Here is a 5,854-nt window from a genome sequence, read left to right as displayed (position 1 = left end):
GACCCGGACCAGAAAGCACAGCAGGGCCGGGAAGCAGAGGGGGACTTGGGCCGGGAGGCAGAGGGGGACCAGGGCTGGGAGGCAAAGGGGTACCTGGGCCGGCAGACAGGGGTACCAGGGCCGGGAGGGAGAGGGGACCCAGTGCCGGGACGGAAAGACACCTAAGAGCCTGGAGGTCGAGGGAGTCCAGGCCCGGGAGGCACAGAAGGTACAAGCCCGGGAGGTCATAGGGACGAGGGTCAGTTGGTAGAGGGGAACCAGGGATGTGAAGGAGGTGGACCAGGCCCTGGAAGTAGAGGTGCACCAGGGCGGGGAGGCAGAGGGGAACCATGGTCAGGAGGCAGAGGGGTACCTGAGCTGGGAGATGAGGTCCATGGCAGTCAGGCTGACCAGGGCTGGGGGGCAGAAGGGGACCGGAGCCGAACGGCAGAGGGGGATCCAGGGCCGAGAAGCTGGGAGGGGAGGGGGTGACCAGGGCTGGGTGGCAGAGGGGGAGCAGGGCCAGGAGGCAGCGGGGTACCTGGGCCGGGAGCCAAAGGGTACGGGTGCTGAGAAGCCGGGGGGACCAGGGCAGGGAGGCAGAGGAGGACCAGGGCCAAAAGGCAGAGGGGAACCTGGACTGGGAAACCGGGGGACCAGGGCTGGTAGGTCGAGGGGTACCTGGGCCGGGAGACAGGGGAACCAGGGCCGGTAGGTAGAGGGGACCCATGGCCCGGACTGAGAGAGCGGCCAGGGCCTGGAGGTAGAGGGTGATCAGGACTGGGAAGCACAGGGGGACCAGGGTCAGGAGGCAGAGGGGTACCAGGGCCGGAGGCAGAGGGGCATCAGGGCCAGGAGGCTGAGGGGTTCCTGGACCTGGAGGAAGAGGGGGATCAGGGCCGATAAGCAGGGGCGACCAAGGTATGGAGGCACAGTTGGATGTGGGCCAGGAGACAGGGGGACCACGGCCATGAGGTAGATGTGACCCAGCGCTGGGACTGACAGAGAGACCCAAGGGCCTGAAAGTAGAGGGAGGCCAGGACCCGAAGGCACATAGGGTCCAGGGCCGGGTGGCAGAGAGGAACCAGGGCCGGAGGTAGAGGGGTACCTTGTTCTGGAGACAGGGGTGCCAAGGCCGGGAGGTAGAGGGGACCCAAGTTCGGGACGGAGAGAGACCCAAGGGCCTGGAGGTAGAAGGAGAGCCCGGACGGGAAACACAGAAGGACCGGAAACGAGAGGCAGAGGGGGACCACGGTAGGGTGGCAGAGGCATACCATGGGCAGGAGGCAGAAGGGTAGTTGGGTCAGGAGACAAGGGGACCAGGGCCGGGAGGTAGAGGGGTCCCAGGGCCAGACGGCAGAAGGGAACCAGGGCCGGGAGGCATAGGACGACCAGGGCCGGGAGGCAGAGGGGTACCAGGGCTGGGCGGCAGTGGGGGACAAGGGCGGGAGGCATAGAGGAACCAGGGCCAGATGTAGAGGGGTACCTGGTTCGGGAGACAGCGGGACCAAAGCTGGAAGGTAGAGGGGACCCAGCTCCAGGACAGAGGGCCTGGAGGTAGAAGGAGACCAGGGCTGGGAAGCACAGAGGGACCAGGGTTGGGAGGCAGAGGGGGACCAGGGCAGGGTGGCAGAGGCGTACCAGGGCCTGGAGGCAGGAGGGTAGCTGGGCCAAGAGATAAAGGGACCAGGGCCGGGAGGTAGAGGAGACCCAGAACCAGACGGCACAGGCATTCCAGGGCCAGAAGGCAGAGGGATACCTGGGCTGGGAGGCACGGTTACCAGTGCAGGGAAGCAGAGGGGTACCTGGGCAGGGAGGTGGGGGACGAGAGCCAGGAGGCGGAGGGGTACCTGGGTCAGGCGGCATAGAGATACCTGGGCCGGGAGGCAGAGGGGGACCAGGGCCGGGAGGCAGAGGGGGACGAGGGCTGGGAGGCAGATGGTGACCAAGGCAGGTAGGCAGAGGTGTACCTGGGCCGGGAGACAGGGGGACAAGGGCCGGAAGGTAGAGGGGACCATGGCCAGGAAGTAGAGAGGACCCAGGGCCAGGTCGGAGAGAGACCCAAGGGCCTGGAGGTAGAAAGGAGACCAGGGCCGGGAGGCAGAGTTGGACAATGGCAGGACCGCGGAGGGGGACCAGGGTCATGAGGCCGAGGGGTACCTGGGCTGGGAGACGGAACAGGACCGTGAGGCAGAGGGGGACTAGGGCCAGGAGGCATGGGGTACCTGGGCCGGAAGGCCGGTGGGGACCAGGGTAGAGAGGCGGGAGGGACCGGGGCATGAGCCATGGGGGGACCAGGGCAAGGAGGCAGAGGCGTACCTGGGCCGGGAGAGAGGGAGACGAGGGCCGGAAGGTAGAGGGGACCCAGGGCCATGACGGAGAGACAGCCAAGGCCCTGGAGGTAGAGGGAGAACAGGGCTGAGAGGCAGAGTGGTACCTGAGCCGGGAGACAAGGGGACCAGGCCCGGCAGTTAGAGGGGATCCAGGGCCAGGGCGAAGAGAGAGACCCAAGGGCCTGGAGGTAGGAGACCAGGGCTGGGAGGCAGAGGGGGCCCAGGGCCAGGAGGGAGAGGGTTAACTGTTCCGGGATACGGACAAGGGCCGTGAGGCAGAGGGGCACTAGGGCCAGGAGGCATGGGGTACCTGGGCCGGAAGGCCGGTGGGGACCAAGGCCGAGAGGCGGGAGGGACCAGGGCCAGGAGGCAGAGGGCTACCTGGGCCGGGAGGCAGATTGGGACCAGGGCTGAGACGGGCGCTGCGGGGGGAACCGGGGCAGGGAGGCATAGGGGGACCATGGCTGCGAGACAGTGGGGGACCAAGGTAGGGAGGCCGAGGGGGACCAGGGTCAGGAGGCAGAGGGTTTCCTGGGATGGGAGACAGGGGGACCAGGGCCTGCAGGTAGAAGGGACCCAGGGCCGTGACGGAGAGAGACCCAAGAACCTGGTGGTAGAAGGACAGGGCCAGGAGGCACAGAGGGACCAGAGCCAGGAGGCAGCAGGGGACCAGGGCAGGGTGACAGAGGGAGACCCGGGCCAGGAGGCAAAGGGGTACCTGGGCTGGGAAACAGGGTGACCCGGGCATGGAGGTAGAGGGGTACCTGGGCCGGTAGCCCAGGGGGACCAGGGCCCGGAAGTAGAGGGGACCAAAGTCCAGGATGGGTAGAGGGACCAGGGCCCGGAGGAAGGAGACCAGGACCGGGACGTACAGAGTGACCAGTTCTGGGTGGCAGAGGAGGGCCAGTGCCGGGAGGCAGAGGGGTAACTGGGCCAGGAGGCACAGAGGGTCCAGAGCCAGGAGGCAGAAGTGTACCTGGGCGGGGAGACTAGGGGATCAGGGTCAGGAGGTAGAGGGGCCCAAGGGCCGGGACGTAGAGGGGACGAAGGGCTGGAAGGCAGAGGGGGACCAGGGCAGGGCGGCAGGGGAGAACCATGGCCAGGAGGCTGAGGGTTACCTGGGCCGAAAGGCCAAGGGGGACCAGGACCGAGAAGGAGGGGGGGACAAGGGAAGGATGGCAGAGGGGGACCAGGGCCTGGAGTTAGAGGGGGGCCAAGGGCAAGGAGGCAGAGGGGTACCTGGGCCTGTAGACGGGGGACCAGGGTCGGGAGGCAGAGGAGGCCTCCCTGCCCTTGTCCCCCCTCTTCCTGGAAATAAAGGGAAACTAGGGCTGGCGGGCACAGGGCAACCAGGGATGGGAGCCAGAGAGGGACCCGGGCAGGGTGGCAGAGGGAGACCAAAGCCAGGAGGTAGAAGGGTACTTGGGCAGGAAAACGGGGGACCAAGGAGGGGAGGTAGAGGGCGCCCAGGGATGGGACGGTGGGTGACCCAAAGGCCTGGGGGTAGAATTAGACTAGGGCCGGGATGCAGAGGGAGTCCAGGGCTAAGGGGGTGAGGTGGGGTGGAGGACCAGGGCAGGGAGGTAGAGGCGACCCAGGACCGGGACGGAGAGATACCCAAGGGCCTGGAAGTAGAGGAAAGCTAGGGCCGAAAGGCACAGAGGTACCAGGGCCTGGAGGCACAGAAGGACCTGGACAGGCACAGAGGGATCTGGACTGGGAGGCACAGAGGTACCATGGCCTGGAGGCACAGAGGGACCTGGGACGGGAGGCAGATGGGGGCCCAGTGTCGGGAGGCAGAGGGGTACCTGGGCCGGGAAGCAGAGCGGGACCAGAGCCGGGAGGCAGAGAGGGACCAGAGCCGGAGGCAGAGGGGGATTGGGTCCTGGAAGCAGAGGGGTTCCTGGGCCAGGTGACCTGGGGAACAGGGTGGGAGGTAGAGAGCTACCTGGGCCGGGAGGCAGGGGGACCAGGGCAGGGAGGTAGAGGGGACGCAGGCCCGGGACGGAGAGATACCCAAGGGCCTGAAGGTAGAGGGAGACCAGGACCAGGAGGCACAGAAGGTCCAGGGCCCGGAGGCACGGAGGGACCAGGGCCGGGAGGCAGACGGTGAACAGGGCCGAGAGTCAGAGGGGTCCCTGGGCTAGGAGACAGGTGGGCCAGGGCCGGAAGGCAGAGGGGTACCTGGGCCGGGGGACAAGGGGACCAGGGCCAAGAGTCAGAGGGGGCCCAGGGCCGGGACGGAGAGAGACCCAAGAACCTGGAGGCAGAAGGAGAGCAGAACCTTGAGGCACGAAGGGTCCAGGGCTGGGAGGTAGAGGGGGAGCAGGGCAAGGAGGCTGAATGGTCCCTGGGCTGGGAGACAAGGCGACCAGGGCCTAGAAGTAGAGGGGACCGACAGCCAAGGAGGAGAGAGACCCAAGGGCCTGGAGGTAGAAAGACACAAAGGTCTGGAGGCACAGAGGGTCCAGGGCTGGGAAGCAGGGGGGGACCAGGGCAGGGCAGCATAGGGAGACCAGGACAGGGTGGCAGAGGGGTACCAGGGCCAGGAGGCAGTGGAGTAACTGGGCCTTGACCCAGAGGAACCAGAACATGGAGGCAGAGGCGTACATTGGCCAGGAGACGGGGGACCAGGTACAGGAGGTAGTGGGAGGCCAGGGCTGAGAGACGGGACGGATTTGGGCAGGGAGGCATGGGGGACCAGGGCCGGGAAGTAGAGGGGACCCTGTGCCGTGGTGGAGGGTTACCCAAGGTCCTGAAGGCAGAAGAAAAACAGGTCCTGGAGGCACTTAGTGACGTGGGCAGGGAGGAAGAGGGGGACAAGTGCAGGGTGGCAGAGGGGGACCAGGGCCAGGAGACAGAGTGGTACCTGCTCCAGGAGACTGGGGGACCAGCGCCGGCAGCTAGGGGGGACCCAGGGCTGGGACAGAGAGAGATCCAAGGGCCTAGAAGGAGACCAGGGCTAGGAGGCACAGAGCTACCTGGGCCGGGAGGCAGAGGGGGACCAGAGAAACGTGGCAGAAGGGGACCGTGGTCAGGAGGCAGAGGGTTACCTGGGCCGGGAGATGGGGGACCAGGTCAGGGAGGCAGAGGGGTACCTGAGCCCGGAGACAGAGGGACCAGGGCCAAGAGGCAGAGGGGGACCACGGCTGAGAGGTAGAGGGGTACCAGGGCCGAGATGCAGTGGGGGACCAGTGCCAAGAGGCAGAGGTGCACCTGGCCTGGGAGACGGGGTCCAGGGCTGGGAGGCAGAGGGGGACCAGGGCAGGGAGGCTTAGAGGGACCAGGACTGGGAGGCAGAGGGGGACCTGGGGCAGGAGGTAGAAGGGACCCAGGGCCGGGAGGCAGAGGGGTACCTGGACCAGGAAACAAAGGGAAAAGGGCTGGGAGGTAGTGGGGTACCTGGACTGGAAGTCATGGGGACCAGGGCCTGGAGGTAGAGGACGACCATGGCGGGAGGCACAGAGGGTCCAGGGCAGGGAGGCAGAGGGGGACCAGGGCCAGGAGGCAGAGGGGTACCAGGGCCGACAGTCAGGGGGACC

Source organism: Tachyglossus aculeatus, unplaced genomic scaffold (genome assembly GCF_015852505.1).
Source record: "Tachyglossus aculeatus isolate mTacAcu1 unplaced genomic scaffold, mTacAcu1.pri scaffold_209_arrow_ctg1, whole genome shotgun sequence".
NCBI lineage: Eukaryota > Metazoa > Chordata > Mammalia > Monotremata > Tachyglossidae > Tachyglossus > Tachyglossus aculeatus.
The sequence above is the reverse complement of the archived record's forward strand: the minus strand, read 5'-3'. Positions refer to the sequence as shown.